Source organism: Elephas maximus, chromosome 1 (assembly GCF_024166365.1).
Source record: "Elephas maximus indicus isolate mEleMax1 chromosome 1, mEleMax1 primary haplotype, whole genome shotgun sequence".
NCBI classification, from domain to species: domain Eukaryota; kingdom Metazoa; phylum Chordata; class Mammalia; order Proboscidea; family Elephantidae; genus Elephas; species Elephas maximus.
Window position 1 is genome coordinate 215,499,886 of NC_064819.1, and position 26,197 is coordinate 215,526,082.

The following is a 26,197-nucleotide window of genomic DNA, read 5'->3' on the forward strand; positions in this document are numbered from 1 at the left end:
TCTCCTCAGGGGGCCATTGTCTAGTGATTTGAAGATGACTAATGCCTCTCTGAGAGATATGACTCCAAGAATAAACCCCTTGGAGTTTCACTGCTGTGCTAATTGTTAACAGTACCTGGCAGAATCCTCTGCATCCAAGTCTGAAGGCTGTTTTTTTTTTTTTTTTTTTTTTTCCTGATATCTCTTCCAGAAGAACAGATCTCTAGTTTTTAGGTCATGTAAAGGTACTTCAGCAGGATATTGAGGAAAGGTGGCTACCGCCCGTTGATAAAAGAACCCAATGTTACATACACACTTCTGCAATATTTGGCTGTGTCTGCTTGCAATAGAAAAAAAAAAAAATTTTTTTTAATATATCTACACTGCTTGCAATAGTGTAGATATATTCCTAAATCATTCAATCTGCCTTTCCTGAAGATTGAAGGTGATATGAACACATATGTTTCTGAATAAGTGGCAGAGCTTTATGAAACTCTTTAATAACAGTCCCAGTAAACTAAGTACCCTGTTACTAGATAGATAGGCAAGCAATTCCCATGGTTGGGAACACAAAATCAAGTAATTTTTATGTCTACTGTTAGAGCCTTAACTCTCTAGCGAGGAAAGGCTTCAATTCAACCACAAATTAGTGAATATTGACCAGGATATACTCAAAACTTAAGCAGAGTGTAGCTGTATGAAATCCATTTGGAGGTGTTCAAAAAGGTCCTGAAGATTGGGATCTTGTCCATGTCGCGTCTTTACTCTTTTACCAGGATTATGTTGTTGACAGATGAGACATGCGTAAGAGACAGCCTCAGCAATTTGGGTAGAGTTTCCTCATCCATGTTGATCCAGTACAGTGGCAAATATTTTCTTGCTAGGGTGGATAATTTCACGTAAAATTTTGCCAAATTTCATTTGAAGTTGTTCTTTGCTACTAAGGCCTATCTTCCAAGTACCCAAGATCATCCTCATGTAGTTTCCGTCCAGATATCTCCCAGTACTCTTTTCTTATTCTCACCATTCTATAATAGCTTCTTTGAACACCTCCAAAGATTTGGTCTCTTAGGGGATCATAAACACTAGGATCATAGTGAGGGCTAACTGAGAATTTCCTCTATTTTCCAAATTATCTCCTTTTTTACAATCTCCTACCATATAATAGCCAGCTCTTTAAGAAGCATTAGCATACTCAAAATTTCTTTAGTTTCCTGACCATTCTTGATTGAGATTTCTGTGGAGGTCAGTATCTCTTCTTTGTTTAAAAAGCCTGCCAAATTATGGAGTATCCCAAGAGTATGTCTATTATTGTTATCGATTGAATTGTGTCCCCAAAAGTATGTGTTGTAAATCTTAACCTCTATGCATGTGGTTTGGAAACCCTGGTGGCATAGTAGTTTAGAGCTAGGCTGCTAACCAAAAAGTCGGCAGTTCGAATCCACCAGGGGCTCCTTGGAAATCCTATGGGGCAGTTCTGCTCTATCCTATAGGTCACTATGAGTCAGAATTGACTCTGTGGCAACAGGTATGCCTGTGGTTATAATCCCATTTGGGAAGGGTTGTCTTTGTGATGTTAATGAGGCAGGATTAGTGTAGGGTGTGTTTTGAGTCAATATCTTACAAGATATAAAAGGAGCAGATTAAGCAAGCAGAGATGGGGAAAGATAGATGTCAAGCCATATGGAGATCTCCAAAGAACCAGGAAACAAGCTGAAGAGACAAAGGCCTTCCCCAAGAAATGACAGAGACGGCAAGCCTTCCCTGAGAACCAGCACCCTGAATTCTAACTGCCTAAACTGTGAGAAAATAAATTTCTGTTTGTTATAGCCATCCACTTGTGTTGGTACTGAGAAGTGGGAGTGCTGCTCTAACAGATACCTAAAATGTGGAAGTGCTTTTGGATTGGGTAATGGGTAGAGGCTGGAAGAGTTTTAAGGTGCATAGTAGTAAAGCCTATATTGCCTGGAAGAGACTGTTGGTAGAATTATGGATGTCAAAGGTAATTATGATAAGGGCTAAGAAGGAAGTGAGGAGAGCCACAGAGACCATCTCTGTTGTCTTAGAGAATACATATGAAATGTGGTGTTAAATGTGCTTCTGGTGAGACTTTAAAAGGAAATGATGAACATGTGATTAGACATTGGAGAACGGGTAACACTTTTTACGCAGTGGTGAAGAGCTTACTTGAATTATGTTCAAATATTTGGTGGAAGGTAGAATTTGTAAGTGATGAACTTGGATACTTGGCTAAGGAGATTTCTGAGCAAGATCTTAAGGGACCACGTGGTTTCTACTTGCCTCATGTAGTAAAATGCAAGAGGAAAGAGATGGACTTAAAAATGAACTGTGCAGAATAAAACAAAAACAAAGATTTGGAAAATTCTGTTGTACAAATTAAGAACATGTACCCTAAAACTCTCACTGAGGACTTGGTGATTCAAGAAGTTGTTAAAGAGATTAAGCTTGTGACTGATGAATCTAACCAACTACCATAGCAGAAACCTCATTAGCTTAGGCTGAAGGAGGCAGGGACAAGAGGAAAGGAAAGAAATCTGTCTACCTCTTGGAATTCTACGGGCAGGAAACAGACCAAAGGAACTACATCTGTTGTCCTCCAAAAAAAGAAAAAGACCATCCCTGGAGCATCTCAGAGATCAGCAAAACTGTTAGAAGGAGCTTGAGAAGGAGGGATGCCTCAGTTTCAAAGGGTGGAGTCACAACCTCCTATGTTTTAAAGTGTCAAATGTCCACCTTTCAGTTCCAGAGTGTGTGTGGCACCCTGAATTCAGACTTTAAGCCTCTTAAACTATGAGAAAATAAATTGCTGTTTGTGAAAGCCATCCACCTGTGGTATTTATGTTATAGCAGCACTAGATAACATAGACAACTATTAATGTATATATTAGTCCTCTTCTCTTTAGCCAACTGACAAGCTTTGGTGAGGACAGTAAATTCTGTCATCTGGGTAGATTTTTGCCTTTGCAAGGCGTCATATTTTAGGGGTGAAGTGAGATCTGTTACTGTGTACTTCACCTGATATTTTCATGTTTCAGTCTTAGATATGTCCATCCAACAAACAAACTAGGTCTTGATTTTCTAAAGAAGTTTTTAATATGTCTATTCAGGGCCTGGATATTCTTTAAACAAAGATTAGACAGTCATGTTTCCCCTCTTTAAGGTAAAAGAAGGGAGTAGGATTCAAAGCATTGCAATAATGAATAGAAATATGTGAGGGAGAAAAGGAACACGATTTCCTAGGAAATAAACAACTTTGCTGAAAAATATTGTTCATTTTCAGTGAACAATAAAGAATATTCAACATGAGAGACCACCAGGTTTAAGGGAAATCCTAAAAACCAAGTCACAGAGCCTCTGCTTGTTTAACTGCTGTGATTACTGCCCTTAGACAAAGTGAGTAGGTTTTGTCACAGGTCAAGAGAGAGTCTGTAGCAAGCTATTGGTCTCTGATGATTCACAAGAAGTTGAGGGAGAATACCAAGGGCTTGTTTGAATCATCGATGTATATATAAATGGATAAGTTTATGATTATTAGGTAGGCCAGGGTGGGAGGTTTTTAAAGAGCTCATTTTAACTCATAAAAGAACTGTTCATGATTAAGTTCCCAGAAAAGAGGTTTGTTACCAGGGGTTTGCTTAAGTCATACGGTGATGTGGAAATTTCAGAAAAGTTGGGAAGTGCAGTAGCCAGTAAGATCCAAAAATCTTCATTGTGTCTTAGTTACTGGCCTGATAGATTTTGAAAGGCCAAGGCTGTTAAAAGATGAGGATTTACCTCCTTGGGGTGAATCATATTCTGGGTAATGAACTTTACTCTGACAAAATTGCAACTTCTCTTTTGGAAACCTTAAGCCCTTTCAGAGCTAAAACAGTGAGCAGATAGATGGAGTCAATTTTAAAGCTCACCTCATCTTCAGAGCACAACAAAAGGTCATCCACATATTGGCTAAGAAGAGCATCACAGGGAAGTTTAAAGTCTTTACAGTTGTGACTGAAGACTTGTAAAAAGAAGGAGGGTGCCTCAGTAATCCATTTGGCCATAGCAGTCCAGGTATATTTTTGATTTTTCTGGAAGAAGCAAACAAATATTGATTATTTTGACCTAAAGGGACACTAAATCAAACAGAACACAGATTTACCGTAAAATTATAGCCTCAGAAGCCACTAAAAAAGAAATTGTCATTTGGGTTTGTTACTACAGAGAAGCAGGGATGACTATTCTGATGGCCTGAACAAATACATATATCCCTGTCCCCTGTGTTTTTAACCAGGATGATGGCAATGTTATAAGAAATAGTATAAGCTATGATGAGTCATTTATTAGGCTTGTGAGTGTTGGTTTTAGTTCTTCTTTAACTGTGGTTAAGAGGGTGTTGTACAAGTCTGAGTTGAGGTTTAGATGACATGATCTTAACCTTTATGGGTTTACCCTAATAATGCTACCTGTTTCAGTAGAATATTTCGCCTGCAAGAAGTCTGGTAACTACTTGAGCTCTCCAGTGTGACATGATTTAGACATAAGGGTGTTGGTAAGATAATGCCCAAATAAGCTATGACCTTATTATGAATAAGTGGCCTCCCAGGGATTTCAAGAAAGAAACTATCAAAAGAGTACTTAGCAATTCAATATTCACAGCAAACAACTCCTGATGAAGTTAGGAAGTATGCGTGTCTGTAGAGGAGGAAAATGTTCTCCTTGGTTAAAGACCCAAAGGTGACAGTTACGGGCTAGAAAATGGAGAATATCTGAGGATTATTAGATACCTACCACCTGACTATGCAAAGGCATATTGACTATGCAAAGGCATTTGACTCTGTGGGCCATAACAAATTATGGATAACATTGGAGAAAATGGGAATTCCAAAACAATTATGCTCATGAGGAACATATACTTTAACCAAGAGGCAGTTGTTCAAAGAGAACAAGGGGATACTGTGTGGTTTAAAGGCAGGAAAGGTGTGCATCAGGGTTGTACCCTTTCACCATACTTGTTCAATCTGTATGCTGAGCAAATAATCCAAGAAGCTGGACTATATGAGGAAGAAAGGGGCATCAGGATTGGAGGAAGACTCGTTAACTTGTGTTATGCAGGTGACATAGCCTTTCTTGCTGAAAGTGAAGAGGGCTTGAAGCACTTATTGATGACAATCAAAGACCATAGCCTTCAGGATGGATTACACCTCGACATAAATAAAAAAAAAACCTCAAAACTGGACCAATGAGCAACATCATGATAAACGCAGTAATGATTTCATTTTACTTGGATCCACAATCAAAACCCATGGAAACGGTAGTCAAGAAATCAAATAATGCATTGCACTGGGCAAATTTACTGCAAAAGACCTCTTTAAAGTGTTAAAAAGCAAAGATGTCACTTTAAGGACTAAGGTGCTCCTGACCAAAGCCATGGTGTTTTCAATCACCTCATATGCAAGGGAAAACTGGACAATGAATAAGGAAGACCGAAGAAGAACTGACACCTTTGAATTATGGTTTTGGTGAAGAATAGTAAATATACCGTGGGCTGCAAGAAGAATGAACAAATCTATCTTGGGAGAAGTATAGCCAGAATGCTCCTTAGAAGCAAGGATAGCAAGACTACATCTTACATACTTTAGACATGTTATCCAGAGGGATCAGTCCCTGAAGAAGGACATAATGCTTGTTAAAGTAGAGGATCAGTGAAAAACAGGGAGACCCTCAGTGGAATGAATTGACACAGCGACTGCAACAATGGGCTCAGGCATAAGAATTGTGAGGATGGCACAGGACTGGGTAATGTTTTGTTCTGTTGTCCATAGGGCTGCTATGAGTTGAAATCGGCTTGATGGAACGTAGCAACAACACCTGAGTAGTGCGTTCACTCCAAAACTGAGGTTGTATAACAGTGGTAGGGTTTTATAAAAAATTTGCAAGTTCTGTCTTCAATATTTAGAAAAATTTCTCCTTGTAAATTTAAGGGTAAAATAGGAAATTGGTGCTTGATTACCCCTTGGAGCATCTTCATTGATCATTTACGTCAGATTTTTTCTTCTAGCTTCTTGGTTAGCACAGGACAACTCTTTTTCCAATGCTTTTCTGTTTACAATCACTGCACTTGCATTCATCAAAACACTCCCTTCTCAAAAAAAAAAAAAAAAAAAAGGAATGCTTTCTCAAATGTAGAATGACTGAGGAGGGAGCATCTAGTTGTTTAATTGAAGCCATCAGTTTATTGCTGTAGTTGTTAGGTGCTGCCAAGTCAATTCCAACACATAGTGACCCTATGTACAACAGAATGAAACACTGCCTGGTCCTGCGCCACCCTCACAATCATTGCTATTTTGGAGATCATCGTTGTAACCCCTGTGTCAATCCATCTCATTGAGGGTCTTCATCTTTTTCACTGACCCTATACTTAAGCAAGCATGATGTCCTTACCCAGGGACTGGTCCCTTCTGATAATATGTTCAAAATACATGAGACAAGCGTTGCCATCTTTGATTCTAAGAAGCATTCTGACTGTACTTCTTCCAAGACAGATTTGTTCATTCTTCTGACAGTCCATGATATATTCAATATTCTTTGCCAATACAATAATTCAAAGTCTTCCTTACTCATTGTCCAGCTTTCACATGCATATGAGGTGATTGAAAATACTATGGCTTGGGCCAGGTGCACCTTAGCCCTTGTGACAGTTACAGTTGTGTGTCAAGTTGCCTGGGCCATGATTCTAAGTTTTTAGCAGTTATGTAATGATGTAGTTTGGTAGAATCGAATTGACTACATCTGTGGGAAAGAGGCAATGGAAAAGCTCAATATCATCACTCTGAACAAAGTCAGAGGCCAACTGTGGAACAGACCATCAATTGCTCATATGCAAGTTCAAGCTGAAGCTGAAAAAAATTAGAATAAGTCCATGATAGCCAAAATATGGATGTCTTCTAGTCACTTCGCCAGGTAGCTGTCTTCCAAATGTCTTGGCATAGGTGAATGAACACTTCCAGTGTTGCATCTGTTTGTTGAAACATCTCAATTAGTATTATGTCAATTTCTGGAGCCTTGTTTTTCACCAATTCTTTCAGTGCAGCTTCAATCTCTTCCTTCGGTGCCAATGGTTCTTCATCATATGCTACCTCCTGAAATGTATGAACATTGACCAATTCTTTTTGGTACAGCGACTCTGTGTATTCCTTCCATCTTCTTTTGATTCTTCCTGTGTCGTTCAATATTTTCCCTGTAGAATCCTTCAATATTGCAACTCGAGGCTTGAATTGCTTTCTTCAGTTCTTTCAGCTTGAGAAATGCCGAGCATGTTCTTTCCATTTGGTTTTCTATCTCCACGTCTTTTTATTACAACACTTTACTTTGTCTTTTTGAGCCTCCCTTTGAAATTTTCTGTTCAGTTCTTTTACTTCATCATTTCCTCCTTCTGCTTTAGGTAATATATGTTCAAGAGAACATTTCAGAGTCTCTTCTGACATCTATTTTGGTCTTTTTTTCCTTTCCTGTGTTTTTAATGATCTCTTCCTTTCTTCATGTACAATGTCCTTGATGTCATCCTGCAACTCTTTTGGTCTTCAGTCATTAGTTTTCAATAAGTCAAATCTATTCTTGAGACGGTCTCTAAATTCAGGTGGGCTGTATTGAAGATTGTGCTTTGTCTTCAATTTCACTGACTCTTTCTTCCATCATTTTAAACCTGCTCTTTAGCCCTTCTATGACACTATTTCTGAAATCTTGTTGCTTATCTTTTTGTTTCCTAATTGTTGTTTTTGTATGATTTCTAGTTGTGAATTTGTTTTGGAATTTTGTTCCTGTGCTACTTTCCTGAATTGTTCCATTTTTTTGTCTGTATTTTCCATGAATTTGTCTTTTCCATAAATTTATCTATTTTTTCCTCATTTTTGTCTGCTTTTTGCTTCAACTCTTGGGTTGCTCTGAATATTAGAGATTTGAATTCCCTGTCAGGTAGTTCTAGTGCTTTTTCTTCTACTGCAAAGTCATCTGGTGTTTTATTTTGTACACCTACTGGAACCATCCTGTCATTTTTTAAAATATGTTTTGATATTGTCTGCTGTCTTTGGGACATTCTGTAGTTATTTTCTTCATTTTTTGATTATAGATTTGTTTGTTTCATCATGCTTTTTTGTTTTATTTGGTTATGCCTGAAGGCAGGCTGTATGTTCTTTGTTGTTTGCTTGTCTGTGGGCATGATACTTTTCACCTCCTTGTCCAATGGGCATGATACTTTTCACCTCCTTGTCCAATGGGCAGGGCCAGTCATTCAGCTATGCTGCGGCAGGGCAGGTCCAGCTGAAGGAGAAGGGCTGGGATTGGTTGTGGCATGTACTAGGGCTGATAGGGTGGGCCAGGAATCAGTGCAGGGCAGTTTCCAGTAGGCCATGTCTGTACTGCTTGGGGGTGTGATGTTCAGTGCACAGTGCAGATAGGCAGGAAAGAGGGAGGCAGTTGTGATGTGTGGAGCTAATAGGGGTTTGGGAAAGAGGAGAGAGGCCAGAGAAAAAGGAGCCCAAAACAAACAAGCAAACAAAGGGGGGAAAAAAAAAGAGTGCTAAGGGAGCTTGCCATTGGAGTGGAGAGATGAGAAACTGAGAAATGGAGAAAAGCAAAAAGAAAAACAAAAAGAAAGAAAGGAAAAGGGGAAAAGAAAGAAAAAAATTAGATAAAAATCTGGAAAAGAAAAGAAAGGCCCTCAGGAGTCCTGGAGTCCCACATGTGGGGCCATGAAGACTGGGGAAGTGGCTCCCAGGCTGCACAATATAGCCTGACTAGAGGGGGTATAGATGTCACACAGCACCAGGTAGTCAGGAGACAGGAAAAGAAGGTAAGTGTAAACAAGAACTGAGAAGGGGAAAAAGAGACGGAAAAAGAGAGAGAACAGAAGAAAAAAAACACTCCCAAGGATCCCACCGGCACAGCTGTGCAGACTGGGGGAGTGGCTTTTAAGCTGTGCAGTGCAGCCTGGCTAGAAGGGGCTTCCAAGTTGTTAAAGGAAAAAGAAAACAAACAGAACAAAGCAAAGCAAAACAAAACAAGCAAAAAAAACAAAAAGCCCCAGGGACCCCCACAGCGTGGTGTCACAGGCCAGGGCAGTGGTTGCCAGTCAAGTGGGGCTTTACAGCCTTTCAAGAAGAAGCAAAGAGGGCACACAGAGCCAGGTGTTCGAGAGAAAGAAGAGGGAGGTGGCGGGAAGCACAAAAGAAACCAAAAGAGATGGAGAGAACAAACACCAGCTCAGGGGGCCAGCCAGTGTGGGCGAGGTGAATCCAAGCAGCCTGAGGCCAAAGCAGTTGCCTCCCAGCCAAGAGACTGTGGCTGGCAGGAAGCAGAAAAGGCGAAAGAGGGGGGAGAAAGGTGGGGGTTAGGAGAGCATATATCTCTTGTTACCAGGTGCTCTGTCTCCTGCTGGAAACCTCCTGAAGCTGCTTTCCTGTACTCCCTGTCTGCTGACCTACGTTGTGGGTGGGGCGAATCTAAGCGGCTGGGACACTCCACTTCCCAGCCAGCTGAGCCACTGCAGCCAGCCAGGAAGTTCGGAGGCAGAGCAGCGGGGAAAGGATGGGAGGTGGGAAAGCGTGTATCGCTGGTTATCGGGTGCTCTGTCTCCTGCTGGGAGCTCCGTGAAGCTGCTTTCCCATGCTCCCTGTCCACCTATCCCCAACAGGAGTCCAAGATGGTGGATCCGTGCTGCGTTAGCTGATATGCCCTCCACACATTTCTCCTCACTCTGCCAGTTTCTTATTCCATTCGGTATTTAGCTGAGTTCTTTATCTCTTCATTTGACACTTCAGGTTCCAGGAATGACATTTGCCTGTTTTATTTAGTTTTTTGGGTCTTTGCCGTGAAGGGATGGCGTGGTGCTTCTGTCTATGGTGCCATGTTGGCTGGAAGTCCTGAAGGTTGTACTTTGGCTCTAGTGGACTTATTTTAATATTCTTTGGCTTCAACTTGAACTTGCATATGAGCAATTGATGGTTTTTCCTGAAGTCACCCCCTGTCCTTGTTCTGACTGGTGATGTTGAGCTTCTCCATCATCTCTTTCCACAGATGCAGTTGAATTGATTCTTGTGTATTTTTTCTGGTGAAATCCATGTGCACAGTCACCGATTATGGTGTTGAAAAAGGTATTTTCAATTAAGAATTCACTGGTCTGGCTGGATTCAATCATGTGATCTCCTATGTTTTTCCTGTCACCAAGGTCATATTTTTCCAACTACCAATCCTTTTTTTGGTTTCCAACTTATCATTCCAGTCACCAGTAATTATCAATGCATCTTGATTGCATGTTTTATCAATTCCAGATTGCAGAAGTTGGTAAACATCTTCAATATCTTCATCTTTGGCATTAGTGTTTGGTGTGTCAATTTAAACAATAGTTGTATTAACTGGTCTTCCTTGCAGAAATATGGATATTATCCTATCATTGACAACATTGTACTTCAGGATAGATCTTGAAATGTTATTTTTGATGATGAATGTGATGCCATTCCTCTTCAAATTCTCATTCCCAGCATACTAGACCATATGATAGTCCAATTCAAAATGGCCAATACCAGTCCATTTCAGCCCACTAAGGCCTAGGATATTGATCTTTATGCACTCTTTCATTTTTGACAACTTCCAATTTTCCTAGATCTGTACTTCGTACATTCCCCTTTCTGATTATTAATGGATGTTTACAGCTGTTTCTTCTCATTTTGAGTCATTCCACATCAGCAAATGAAAGCCCGAAAGCTTTACTCCATACATGTCATTAAAGTCAACTCTAAGAAGGCAGCTCTTCCCCATGCATATTATGAGTGCCTTCCAACCTGAGATGCTCACCTTCTGGCACTATATCAGACAATGTTCCACTGCTACTTATAAAGTTTTCACTGGACAAGTTTTTTTTTTTTAGAAGTAGATCACCAGATCCTCCTTCCTAGTCTGTCTTAGTCTGGAAGATCCACTGAAACGTGTTCACAATGGGTGACCGTGCTGGTATTTGAAATCGTGGTGGCGTAGCTTTCAACATCACAGCAACACACGAGTCAACACAGTACAACAAACTGAAAGACTCAATTTATAATGGGTCTTATTCTGTTTTCCAAAATGTTCAGTGAGGTATTGGAGGTCTGGCAACGTGACTATTTTCATTCCAGATTTTGCTTTTATATTAAATAAAAATCACCTATTTTTGGCTTTTGGTTGTTGACAAGATATTACAAGGAAGCTGGAGTCACACCTTCTTTAGGATTTACTCCTGGACTGTGTCTAAAGGTGGTAAAAAGCCTGTCTTTGAAGTGGCCAATGGACTCATCAGTTCTTAGTCTTTAGGATTGTATCAGAGCCCCATCTATTTTCATGGAAAAGTCTTTGGGGATAGCCTCCAAAAAAGTATATTCAACATTTTCAACTTTTCTAAATGCCTGTATATTCCTATGCAGTCTAGGCTCTTTTTGGTCACCTTTGGGATCTTTCCATTCTGCTTATGCCCCTAATATTTTGCATCTGATATTCCAGTAATGCATTCATTAATTGGTATATATCTGAAATCCCTGGAGTATATGTTTCTAAAACTATTCTACATTGCTCTAGAAATTTCTCTGTAATTGTATAAGGTTTGGAAACTCTCTGACAATAGCTTTCGGCCCAGAGTGAGTTCAGGGCTGAAAAATCAACCATAAGATGTTTTCTCTGTTCTAAGCACAGTTTAATTTAAGAGTTAACTGAACTTTAGGGACTTCTGGCCAGCCAGGAGGCAAGGAGTGTGTGCCAGAGAGAGAGAGGAGCAGAGGAAAATGTAAGTATATAGTATGGTGGAAAAGGAATCATAAAATAAATGTATTAGTCCCATCCTGTGGTTTGAAGGTGTCAAAAAGACAGATCTTCCTAAATTTTTCATATTTTCTTTTGCTTGGGTCAAAAACTTAATTAAAGAAACAATATTGGAACTTGAATTTCTTTTAGGGATTCTTTTATACCCATCAAATATGGTGCCAACTGGATTTTTGAAATTTTGCTTCCTTTTGGTTCTAACCTGTTGCTGTTGAGTTGATTCCAACTCATAGTGACCTTGTAGGATGGAGTAGAACTGCCCCACAGGGTTTCCAAGGAGCAGCTGGTGGATTCAAATTTCGAACCTTTTGGTTAGCACCCAAGCTCTTAACCAGTGTGCCACCAGGGCCCCTTTGGCTCTGAACTGCTTCTCAAATGAATAATTTTGATTATATTAAAAGTTCCCCCAAAGTAAACATTGTGATCCTAAATTATTCTTGGTGAATTACGCCACTCAGAAAGCTAAGCTCACGATTTGGATTTGCAGTGTAAATAAAGATGAGAAGTAGAAATCTAGTTCAGAGGGGATACAGATGTATATGTAGACTCAGACAGACCCATGGGAGTCTGGAAACTGTTGATCAGAAGTGTCTCTGGACCTCATGGCTCAAGTCCTCCATCCTAATGGACAGGCCATCTCTGACTGCAAATCTGACTAATCACAGAGAATGAAAAGGTTTGGAGACATGATCTTCTCCAGAACTAGACTGTCATGGACAAAACAAGACAAAGCTGAGGAGACTTCTCATAAGGTTGGGGCAGTGACCTGGGGCAAAGTTTGTTAAAGGACTCCAGCCTGTGACAAAGCCTTCCAAACTTCTCAATTTCCGTGGCCAGTTTTATGGAGGGACTTATTGGGACCTCTGCCTGTTCTCTTTTCTATGAATTTTCCTCTTATAAATGCATGACAAAAAATGACAAGGACAGAGAGAAACAAATCATTGTGTTGTTAATACTAAGGGCGTTTGTACCAAGGATGAATATTTTTCAAATTTGTGTGATTTGATAATAAAGAATTCCTAAAATGGGCTCCTTGTTCCTAAAATTTAAATTCAGTTTTTTGAGAGCTTACCACAGGAGTTTTTGAATCAGTAGGTTTGGGGGAGGGAGTACTGAGAGTTAAAAATTTGCATTTCTAACAAGTTCCCCGAATAGAGTGGAGCCAAGGGAACTCAGAGTAACTATTTCCAAGTCAAAGTTCTTGGGCTACTGCAGTGAGGAGATCTTGATTGGGTCTGGATGAGAACTCCTAGATTGTCAGTCCTGCTCCTTTAAAACAAACAGACACCAAAATGACTTATTGATAGGACAAAGCTGGGTTTATTTTTGCCGTGGCATGAGACAACACTAATTGATAGTGTATTGGATGGAGAAGGCAAAAACAGGATATGTATGAGGTTTTGAATTTGATTTCAGGTGTTTTTTTTTTTTTTTTTAAATGCAGGTGCTTGATTAGGATTGGATAAGGATTATGATATATTAGTTCAGGATTTAGGGATACAGCAAGGCAAATATTTTCAGGCAAAGTGTTTTGAAGAGCTTTGGCGGGTGAACAGATGTTGGATGCTATCTAATGAAGAGTTGAACGGTTTGATGTTCACTTAAATGGATTTTTGGGAAGTTCCTAGAATAAAAGTTTTTTTTTTTTTTTTCCTAGAATAAGCAATAACGTTATTTGCAACATGTATATTCCTGGGCAAGAGATTCCTGGAATAGTAAAATCATGCTGATGAAGACAGTGGAATTCTAAAGTTAGGTTAGTGGAGACAACTTAATAGTAAAATAACATTAATATAGACAGTAAGCTGTGTGTAGATTTTGGGTCTATATTTACACACTTCATCTTAGAGCATTGCATGTATACAAAATATAACTACTCCAAATTTGTCTGTATTTGCAATTGTAATATTATTTATAAAAATGGGTTGCAAATTTAAAGATGTCAATATTAAATCCACCAGTGAACATACAATAGGGCTCAAATATCACTTATCTTCATCATAACTTCACTGTCCACATTACAAAAATGTTTCTTGAAATTTACCTTGTGATTTTTATATTTTAAATCCAAGAAACCTCATCTCAAGGGTTAAGGAACAAAAAAGATAATCTTTGTTTTATTTTACCAACTCCTACCAGAAACACAGTGCACAAATTTTTTTGACTTACTTTTGGATTTAAAGAATTTTGGTGAAGGGAGTGGGAGTAATGACCTAACATGCTTGAGAGAAATCACAGCGAATGAGAGAAGAGTTGTCAAATTTCATGAAACAAAAGAGCTATAACGGGTAAAGTAGAATCTTCGCATCATGATTAGGTGATCTCTATAAATAAATTAGTCAATAAATTTAGGTTTACTTTAAGATAGTGTGGTCCCTAGACAAGCAGCATCAGTGTCACCTTGAACTTGTTAGAACTGCTGATTCTTGGGCCTCACCGCTGACTCAGTGACTCAGCAACTGTGGGCTTTGGCCCAGCAATCTTTCTTTGACAAGCCTAGCAGGTGGTTCTGATGGAGGCTCAAGTTTGAGAGGACCCTACCGCAGAATCAAATTGCACAGAAACACCAGATCACCAAGTTTCTTCTGAGTGTTCTGGGCCCCCAAGATTACAGACACTGAAGAAACCAATCAGGAAGTCAAATAAAGCTGGGTGAGTTTATGTTATTTAAAAAAATTATTGTTTTAAATGTGCTTTAGAGACCTCTGAAGGCCCACAGAATTAGAAAATTATGCTATATTTTTTTAAAAGATAAAATTATGATTCTCAACATAAAATTTCAAAAATTTTATTTAACTTATTAAATTGAAAGAAGAACCAGTAAGATGTTAAAACTGTGTCGTCGTATTTGTCAAACTGGAGCAAAAGCAACAAGGGATGTGTAACTGAGAAACGAGTACCTGAGTTTTCTAAAGGAGAAAGTATAGATAAAGAGTAGACATTCAATGCATTTAAAGAACTTATAGAATAAGGAAACATGGCAGCTGACTAGGAGATTATTAAAAACTTTCAAGAGTAGAGCACCGAGGGTGAATATAGACCAAAGAGACAAATAGGTGGTCGAGAGAAATTATCTATATAAACTCATCTGAAAAGTGTTAACTGTGAAAGGGAAAGGAAATATAATATGAACCGCAGAGCAGCAATGGAGACACACTAAATTCTTTTAAGATGGACTGGTCCATATCTTGGAGAGTTCTAGTCTGCAAGGGGAGAAAAATCTAAAATAAAAGCAAGAGAGACTATGCCTAGAATCTGTTTGCTCTCTCAATTAATCCAGATAATACCCAAGAAGAGCATGGATTTTAAGAAGCTTTTGTGTCTGCTCACTTTGCAGTTGAAGAAATAGGGAACAGTTCTGAAACTTAGCTTTGAGGACCCAGATCTTTTCTTCAATAAAACTGAGAGTTGACCTATATCCATTTACTAGTAATAGTATCTCTCTCTCACACACACATACATTCAAAGGCAAAGGGGAATTGGAGCTAATCCTTTGACTGACAAAAACAAAGTTCCATGTAGAAATGTCAATGCTCATTTACCTGTAATCATCCTAACTTGACTCCTACATAATATTCAACCTCATGGAAAAAAGAGGAAGTAATTTTTATTTTAAATACAGGAAGGAGTTTCTCTATGTCCAAAAAGGAATACCCTATAATCCTTTGAATAGGAAACTTTCCTATTTAGCCATTTTTAAAACAGCTAGTGAAACACCACTGAGCAATACAGAACTTCTATGTTTGACTGCTCTTGGTCCAAGGTCCGTTTTCTCTTTGATTAACAAGAATTAAGTGCTGTCTTCAGGGAATGGTGGGATAATTTTTTTGACAACATAATTCCTGATAAAAAATTCAAGAAAGAACACGTGTTGTTGCTATTGAACTCTTTTACAAGTTTAATTACAGCTGATTTAAAATAACCATAGAGCTTCATGCCTTCATGCTTTTATATATGACTTCGCCAGTGTAAAACCTGCCCTTAAATATGGTCACTTATTAATTGCCTCTTCGCTATCTGAACATTGGAAACATTTAGTCACCTATGTTGTTGTTGTTAGGTGCTGGTGAGTCGGTTCTGACTCGTAGTGACCCAATGTACAACAGAACGAAACACTGCCTTTTCCGGCGCCATCCTCACAATTGTTGCTGTACTTGAACCCATCATTGCAGCCACTGTGTCAGTTCATCTCATTGAGGGGCTTCCTCTTTTTCTCTGACCCTCTACTTTACCAAGCTTGATGCCTTTCTCCAGCGACTCATCCCTCCTGATGATCACCTATAGATTCTTCAACCAGTTCTTTCCTGGCACTTCACAAAAAATTAAATACTTCCTCTATTTTTTTCTACTGAACACCCTCTATGGTGGTAGATACTGATGCTGGATCCGTTACATACATTGCTCCAGTCCTTATAAAACCCTGCAGAATAGATATTTTGGTCTCATTTTACAGATGAGGGAACCTGCTCAACAAGGATGCTTCCTCATCAGGGAACAGGCAGGACTGAGCTTTGAACCCAGATAATGCCTGACTCTAAAGCTGTGTTCTTACCTCCTAAAAGCAGCCTCTCCAAAGAGCAAGAGTGCCACAGATAACTAGCATCAAGCTGGTTAAACTCCAAAGAGGCAAGGCTATCACGATGTAAAGTTTGGGAATGATAACCATTTTTAGTAGAATTCCAAGCTTTCCTCCATACTTATTACAAGACGGTGGCTTAGATAAGCCAGATCGGGTGTTTCTAGTGCTGCCTCAACTCCTTTCCTTTGTCTGACAGCCACTTCTTTCCTTTGTGTGACAGGTGCAGAGGTTTGAGCTAATCATACCCTATGATTCACATCACAGTATCATCAGGGTTGGTACCAGGCCCCTCTCATGTTTGTATCTGTCTAATTATTCCCTTTTATCCACATTCTTTCTCCCCCCACCATCTAAGCAAACATTTGAATGTGTCTGATGCTATCCTTTTATTTTATCTGTTCTTGAGAATCCTTGACATCATTTCTGTGCAAGTGTGTGGATGATGAGGCCTCATCTTGAGGCCTGCCCTGGAACACTCTAGAATGTTCTCAGAATATAGAATCCAGTCCCAGCTCTGCCCTTTACCAGCCAAAGGCATTTCCAAAGCCACTTACCCTTGGTAGGCCTATCCCCTCATCTCAAATGCCATAATGGTAACTGCCTTGCCTCTCTCACGGGACTGTAGAACCAAATGAGATAATAATTTTAAAGACTTCTCTTTTTAAAATAATTTTTATTGAGCTTAAGTGAAAGTTTACAAATCAAGTCAGTCTCTCACACAAAAACCCATGTACACCTTGCTACACACTCCCAATTACTCTCACCCTAATGAGACAGCCTGCTCTCTCCCTCCGCTCTTTCTTTTTGTGTTCTTTTCGTCAGCTTCTGGCCCCTCCACCGTCTCATCTCCCCTCTAGGCAGGAGATGCCAGCATAGTCTCAAGTGTCCACCTGATCCAAGAAGCTCACTCCTCACCAGCATCCCTCTTCAACCCATTGTCCAGTACAATCCATGTCTGAAGAGTTGGCTTTGGGAATGGTTCCTGTCCTGGGGCAACAGAAGGTCTGGGGGCCATGACCACCAGGGTCCTTCCAGTCTCAGTCAGACCATTAAGTCTGGTCTTATGAGAATTTGGGGTCTGCATCCCACTGCTCTCCTGCTCCCTCAGGGGTTCTCTGTTGTGTTCCCTATCGGGGCAGTCATCGGTTGTAGCCGGGGACCAGCTAGTTCTTCTGGTCTCTGGATGATGTAGTCGCTGGTTCATGTGGCCCTTTCTGTCTCTTGGGCTCGTAATCACCTTGTGTCCTTGGTGTTCTTCATTCTCCTTTGATCCAGGTGGGTTGAGACCAATTGATGCATCTTAGATGGCTGCTTGCTATCGTTTAAGACCCCAGACGCCACTCTTCAAAGTGGGATGCAGAATGTTTTCTTAATAGATTTTATTGTGCCAATTGACTTAGTTGTCCCCTGCAACCATGGTCCCCAGACCCCTGCCCCTGCTATGCTGGCCTTTGAGGCATTCAGTTTATTCAGGAAACTTCTTTGCTTTTGGTTTAGTCCAATTGTGCTGACCTCCCCTGTATTGTGTGCTGTCTTTCCCTTCACCTAAAGTAGTTAAAAAAAAAAAAAATTTTTTTTTATTAAAGTAGTTCTTATCTACTATCTAATTAGTGAATACCCCTCTCCCACCTTTCCTGCCTCCCTCCTCTCGTAACCACAAAAGAATGTTTTCTTCTCAGTTTAAACTATTTCTCAAGTTCTTATAGTAGTGGTCTTATACAATATTTGTCCTTTTGCAACTGACTAATTTCACTCAGCATAATGCCTTCCAAGTTCCTCCATGTTATGAAATGTTTCACAGACTCCTCACTGTTCTTTATTGATGCATAGTATTCCATTGTGTGAATATACCATAATTTATTTATCCATTCATCCATTGATGGGCACCTTGGTTGCTTCCAGCTTTTTGCTATTGTAAACAGTGCTGGAATAAACATGGGTGTGCGTATATCTGTTCGTGTAAAGGCTCTTATTTCTCTAGGATATATTCCAAGGACTGGGATTGCTGGATCATATGGTAGTTCTATTTCTAACTTTTTAAGAAAGCACCAAATCGATTTCCAAAGTGGCTATACCATTTGACATTCCCACCAGCAGTGTATAAGTGTTCCAATCTCTCCGCAACCTCTCCAACATTTATTATTTTGTGTTTTTTGGATTAATGCCAGCCTTGTTGGAGTGAGATGAAATCCTCATTTCTCTAATGACTAATAATAGTGAACATTTCCTCATGTATCTGTTAGCTACCTGAATGTCTTCTTTAGTGAAGTGTCTATTCATATCTTTTGCCCATTTTTTAATTGGGTTATTTGTCTTTTTGCAGTTGAGTTTTTGCAGTATCATGTAGATTTTAGAGATCAGGTGCTGATCAGAAATGCCATAGCTAAAAACTTTTTCCTAGTCTGTTGGTAGTCTTTTACTCTTTTGGTGAAGTCTTTGGATGAGCATAGGTGCTTGATTTTTAGGAGCTCCCAGTTACCTAGTTTTTCTTCTACATTCTTTAGAATGTTTTGTGTACTGTTTATGCCATGTATTAGGGCTCCTAACATTGTCCCTATTTTTTCTTCCATGATCTTTATCGTTTTAGATTTTATATTTAGGTCTTTGATCCATTTTGAGTTAGTTTTTGTGCATGGAGAGAGGTATGGGTCTTGTTTCATTTTTTTGTAGATGTATATCCAGTTATGCCAGCACCATTTGTTTAAAAGACTGTCTTTTCCCCATTTAACTGTTTTGGGGCCTTTGTCAAATATCAACTGCTCATATATGGATGGATTTATGTCTGGATTCTCAATTCTGTTCCACTGGCCCATGCATCTGTTGTTGTACCAGTACCAGGCTGTTTTGACTACTGTGGCGGTATAAAAAAAAAAAAAAAAAAAAAAAAAACTGTGGCGGTATAATAGGTTCTAAAATCAGGTAAAGTGAGGGCTCCCACTTTGTTCTTCTTTTTCAGTAATGCCTTATTTATCCGAGGCCTCTTTCCCTTCCATATGAAATTGGTGATTTGTTTCTCCATCTCATTAAAGAATGTCCTTGGGATTTGGATCAGAACTGCATTAAATGTATAGATCACTTTTGGTAGAATAGACATTTTTACTGTGTTAAATCTTCCTAGCCATGAGCAAGGTATGTTCTTCCACTTATGTAAGTCTCTTTTGGTTTCTTGCAGAAGTATACTGCAGTTTTCTTTGTATAAGTCTTTTACATATCTGGTAAGATTTATTCCTAAGTATTTTATCTTCTTGGGGGCGGGCTACTGTAAATGGCATTGATTTGGTGATTTCCTCTTTGATGTTCTTTTTGTTGATGTAAAGGAATCCAACTGATTTTTGTATGTTTATCTTGTATCCCGATACTCTGCTGAACTCTTCTATTAGTTTCAGTAGTTTTCTGGAGGATTCCTTAGGGTTTTCTGTGTAAGATCATGTCATCTGCAAATAGAGATACTTTGACTTCTTCCTTGCCAATCTGGATGCCTTTTATTTCTTTATCTAGCCTAGTTGCTCTGGCTAGGACTTCCAGCACAATGTTGAATAAGATTGGTGATAAAGGGCATCTTTGTCTGGCTCCTGATCTCAATGGGAATGTTTTCAGGCTTGCTCCATTTAGGGTGATGTTGGCTGTTGGCTTTGTATAAATGCCCTTTATTCTGTTGAGGAATTTCCCTTCTATTCCTATTTTGCTGAGAGTTTTTGTCATGAATTCGTGTTGAGCTTTGTCAAATGCCTTTTCTGCATCAATTGATAAAATCATGTGATTCTTTTGTTTTATTTATGTGGTGGATTACATTAATTGTTTTTCTAATGTTGAACCATCCCTGCATACCTTGTATGAATCTCACTTGGTCATGGTGAATTATTTTTTTGATATGTTGTTGAATTCTATTGGCTAGAATTTTGTTGAGGATTTTTACATCTATGTTCATGAGGGATATAGGTCTATAATTTTCTTTTCTTGTGGTGTCTTTACGTGGTTTTGGTATCAGGGTTATGCTGGCTTCATAGAATGAGTTTGGTAGTATTCCATCCTTTTCTATGCTCTGAAATACCTTTAGTAGTAGTGGTGTTAACTCTTCTCTGAAAGTTTGGTAGAACTCTGCAGTGAAGCCGTCAGGACCAGGGCTTTTTTTTGTTGGGAGTTTTTTGATTACCTTTTCAATCTCTTCTTTTGTTATGGGTCTATTTAGTTGTTCTACCTCTGTTTGTGTTAGTTTAGGTAGGTAGTGTGTTTCTAGGAATTCATCCATTTCTTCTAGGTTTTTAAATTTGTTTGAGTATAGTTTTTCATAGTAATCTGATATGATTCTTTTAATTTCTGTTGGGTCTGTTGTAACATCGCCCATCTCATTTCTTTTTTGGGTTATTTGCTTCCTCTCCTGTTTTTCTTTTGTCTGTTTGGCCAATGGTTTATCAATTTTGTTGAGTTTTTCAAAAACCAGCTTTTGGTCTTGTTAATCCTTTCAATTGTTTTCCTGTTTTCTATTTCATTTAGTTCAGCTCTAATTTTTATTATTTGTTTTCTTCTGGTGCCTGTGGGTTTCTTTTGTTGCTCTCTTTCTATTTGTTCAAGTTGTAGGGATAGTTCTTTGATTTTGGCCCTTTCTTCTTTTTGGGTGTGTGCAATTATTGATATAAATTGGCCTCTGAGCACCACTGTTGCTGTGTCCCAAAGGTTCTGATAGGAAGTGTTTTCATTTTCATTGGATTCTATGAATTTCTTTATTCCACCCTTAATGTCTTCTATAATCCAGTCTTTTTTGAGCAGGTATCGTTCAGTTTCCAAATGTTTGATTTCTTTTCCCTGCTTTTCCTGTTATTGATTTCCACTTTTATGGCCTTATGGTCAGAGAAGATGCTTTGTAATATTTCAATGTTTTGGATTCTGCTAAGGCTTGCTTTATGACCTAATATGTGGTCTATTCTAGAGAATGTTCCATGTGCACTAGAAAAGCAAGTATACTTGGTTGCTGTTGGGTGGAGTGTTCTGTATATGTCTATGAGGTCAAGTTGGTTGACTGTGGCATTTAGATCTTCCATGTCTTTATTGAGCTTCTTTCTGGATGTCCTGTCCTTCACCAAAAGTGGTGTGTTGAAGTCTCCTACTATTATTGTGGAGCTGTCTATCTCAGTTTTCAATGCTGATAAAGCTTGTTTATGTATCTTGCAGCTCTGTCATTGGATGCATAAATATTTAATAGGGTTATATCTTCTTGGTGTATTGTCCCTTTAATCATTATATAGTGTCCTTCCTTATCCTTTCTGATGGATTTACCTTTCAAGTCTATTTTGTCAGAAATTAATATTGCCACTCCTGCTCTTTTTTGATTGTTGTTTGCTTGATATATTTTTTTTCATCCTTTGAATTTTAGTTTGTGTCTCTAAGTCTAAGGTATGTCTCTTGTAGGCAGCATATAGACGGATCTTGTTTTTTAATCCATTCTGTCACTCTCTGTCTCTTTATTGGTGCATTTAGTCCATTTACATTCAGGGTAATTATGCATAGGTCTGAATTTAGTGCTATCATTTTGGTGTCTTTTTTTGTGTTTTGACAGCTTCTTTTTCCCACTTGATTTTATGTGTTGAGTAGATTTTCTTTATATATTGTCCTTTCCTCATATTTGTTATTGTTGATTTTGTTTCTGCTGAGGCTGTACTTTTCCCTTGTATTTTTTTTGATGAGTAGGATGGTTTGTCTCCTTTGTGGTTACCTTATTATTTACCCCTATTTTTCTAAATTTAAAACTAACTTTTATTTCCTTGTATCGCCATATCTTCCTCTCCATATGGAAGGTGTATGATTACATTCCTTAGTCCCTCTTTATTATTTTAATGTTGTCTTCTTTTACATAATAACATCACTGTTAACCCTGTGTTGGGCTTTTTTTTTTTTTTTTTTTTTTAAATCTTGCTTGGTTTTTTAGGATTTCCCTGTCTGGGTTGACTTCTGGTTGCTCTGCCCAGTGTTCTAGTCTTGGGTCGATACCTGATATTATTGATTTTCTAACCAAAGAACTCCCTTTAGTATTTCTTGTAGTTTTGGTTTGGTTTTTATGAATTCCCTCAACTTGTGTTTTTCTGGAAATGTCTTAATTTCACCTTCATATTTAAGAGACAGTTTTGATGGATATATGATTCTTGGCAGGCAATTTTTTCCTTCAATTTTTTAAATATGTCATCCCATTGCCTTCTTGCCTGCATGGTTTCTGCCGAGTAGTCCGAGCTTATTCTTAAATGGCTCTCCTTTGTAGGTGACTTTTCTTTTATCCCTTGCTGCTCTTATAATTGTCTCTTTGTCTTTGGTTTTGGCAAGCTTGATTATAATATGTCTTGGTGACTTTCTTTTAAGATCTACCTTATGTGGAGTTCGATGAGCATCTTGGATAGATATCTTCTCATCTGTCACAATATCAGGGAAGTTTTCTGCCAACAAATCTTCAACAATTTTGTCTGTATTTTCTGTTATCCCTCCCTGTTCTGGTACTCCAATCACTCGTAGGTTATTTCTCTTGATAGAGTCCCACATGATTCTTAAGGTTTCTTCATTTTTTTTAATTCTTTTATCTGATTTTTCTTCAAATATATTAGTGCCAAGTGATTTATCTTCGAGTTCAGAAATTCTAGCTTCTACTTGCTCAATTCTGCTCCTCTGACTTTCTATTGAGTTATCTAATTCTGTAATTTTATTGTTAATCTTCTGAATTTCTGATTGCTGTCTATGGATTTTTCCAGCTTATTAAACTTTTCATTATATTCCTGAATAATCTTTCTAATTTCTTCAGTTGCTTTATCTGTGTGTTCCTTAGCTTATTCTGCATATTGCCTCATTTCCTTCCTGATGTCTTCAAGGGTTCTGTATATTAAACTTTTGTATTATGCATCTGGTAATTGCAGGAATTCAGTTTCATCTAAAAGATCCCTGGATTCTCTGTTTTGAGAGCCTGTTGAGGTGATCATGGCTTGTTTCTTTATGTGACTTGCTATTGACTCTTGTCTCCGAGTCATCTACAAGTTATTGTATTAGTTTATGCTTGCTTACTGTGTCATAGCTGCTTGCTTTGTTTTGTTTTGATATACCTCTATGGGTTGCTTGAGTGAGCTAGCTTGATTATTTTCACCTTTGGAGCTCTGGTATCCTGTCCCCAGCTAGCTAGAGGTGTTATTAGGCATATCAGTGTAGGAGTCCATTCAGTTTTCTTGTATGAATTCAGCTCAGTTTTCCAGGTAGCTGATATCAAGTGTGTGGTACAGGCTCTGTCCTACAGTCTTAGAGGGGCAGGGGTGATAGGTATATATACCCGTACCTGATTACAGCAGGGGGTCACGCTCTGAAAAAGGCAGGGGGCTGAGAACCAACCTTCAAGTGTCACAGAGGAAAACACATCTCTGTTCCCTAAAGCGTGCTGGTGGGTGGGCTCTGCAGAGGGACCATGGGCACCCAAAGTTTTTGTTGTAAGGACTGGGAGGTAGCAGTTATCCCTGGACCCCTGTCGTGGGTCGCTGGGTGACCCAAGTGGAGTCACCAGTCCTTAGGTCCCTATTGTGGGTAGGTGAGGACCTTGTTTAATAGGCAAAGCAATGTCAAACATCAAACACCCACCTCTCCACCAGACCGCTGAAATGGTTGGAGTTCGCCAACAAGGGCCTATTCTCCTGAAATAGGCCCACACAGGTCCACACAGAAGGGAAAGGTGCTCAAGGCCCACGGATGGTTTATGCCTGGACAGGGGCCGCTTCTGTCCTGAGCTCCCCCAGTTAATGGAGCTAGCAAATTATCTTTTCCCCCCAGTTGCAAATTTTTTCCCTTCCCCAAGGCCGGGAGGATGGCTCCAGGTGCTCACCAGGGTCTATCTCAGGCCTAGGTATTTAGCCGCTGAAGCCGGCTTGGGGGTGGGGGGGGTGCGGTAAAATATAGGCAAGTACTTAGCTTTTGTCTAGAGCGCCCTTCTCCTCAGGTTCCGGAGGTGTGATTGGGCTGTGTGGCTGGCTGCTTCTCCCTGAGGAAACTGCGGCCAAACGCTAGTACCAGCCTGCCGACACTGCCACCGCCACTCCGGGAATGGTGCCTGAGGGCTCCCTGCAATTCAGGTCCGGTAACTCCTCTCCACTTCTGAATGGTCTCTTCCTTTCCCTACCTCTCATTTTGTTGTCTAAGCTTGCCTTTGATGCTCAGGGCTCCCAGCTTGTCACAAATATACTCGTTTCACTTGTTTTTTTGGGTCTTTGTTGTAAAGGAGGCTCTACAGAAGTGTCTGTATATTCCGCCATCTTGGCTCTGCCTCCCGCCATTTTTCAAGACACTTTTAAACTATAAAACATTTTTGGCTACAAAGCTGTAAAGCACACATGGATGATTTTATCTCAGAAGTGATCTGTGTTGTGAAAACTGGTGCCTGTTTGGACTAGGCCTTGTGTAGAAGTCTGAATTCCCACACTCCTTAGCAACATAGTATTATGATTCCTAACCTGGGGATGCTTCTGACATCCTGGAGTAATATTCTCAATGTAAAGTTGATTTGCATTTTATTGAACTTAATATGTGCTAGGTGGCACTTTAGGAAGGGAGTCGAAAAGTCAGTGCTGCCAGCACTACTCCACATGGCAGCCTACTAGCCAAGACGCCATTAGGGTCAGTATCTCCAAAGATCCAAGGACTCATCTGCTACCTCCAAGGATATGCCCCAAAGGAATAACACTGAATTCTGGACAACCTATTTGGTTTCTTTCTAATACCTAGAATAGGCAAACATAAGATTGGAGAAAAGTCTAGCTGGGTGACAGATAGTAAACTGACTGCTGTTGTTAGGTGCCATTGAGTCAGTTCTGTCTCATAGCAATCCTATGTAGAACAGAACAAAACACTGCCAGGTTCTGCGCCCATCCTCACAATCATTGCTATGCTTGAGTCCATCGTTGCAGTCACTGTATCATTCCAACTCATTGAGGGTCTTCCTCTCTTTCTATGACCCTCTACTTTACCAAGCATGCTGTCCTTTTCCAGGGACTGGTCCATTCTGATAATGTGTCCAAAGTATGTGAATCAAACTCTAACCATTCACGCTTCTAAGGAGCAATATGGGTGTACTTTCTTCAAAATAGATTTGTTCATTCTTCTGGCAGTCCATGTTGGCCAACGCCATAATTCAAAGGCATCAATTCTTTTTTCATTTTCCTTATTCATTGTCCAGCTTTTGTATGCTTACGAGACAACTGAAAATACCACGGCTTGGGTCACGCGCACCTTAGTCTTCAAAGTGACATCTTCACTTTTTAACATGTTAAAGAAATCTTTTGCAGAGGATTTGCCCAATGCAATATGTCATTTGATTTCTTGACTACTGCTTCCATGGGTGTTGATTGTGGAGTCAAGTAAAATGAAATCCTTGACAACTTCAATTTTTTCTCCGTTTATCATGATGTTGCTTATTGGTCAATTTGTGAGTGTTTCTATTTTCTTTATGTGGAGTAAATTGACTAACTTCCATTTTCTTTTTTTGATGCTTTGTAGTTGAATCCCTTCTTTAGCATTCGAAAACCACCAAACCCATTGCTGCCAAGTTGATTCTGACTCCTAGTGACCCTATAGGACAGAGTAGAACTGTACCCCAATAGGATTTCCAAGGAGTGACTGCTGAATTTGAACTGTTGACCCTTTGGTTAGTAGCCATAGCTCTTAACTACTGAGTCATCATTAGTGGACACAGATATCATTTCTGGGATTGCAAATGGAATTTGGTGAAAAGCTGCCGGTGTTTTTAGATAAGCTTCTGGAATCAGAATTCCTCTTACGGGGAGAAAT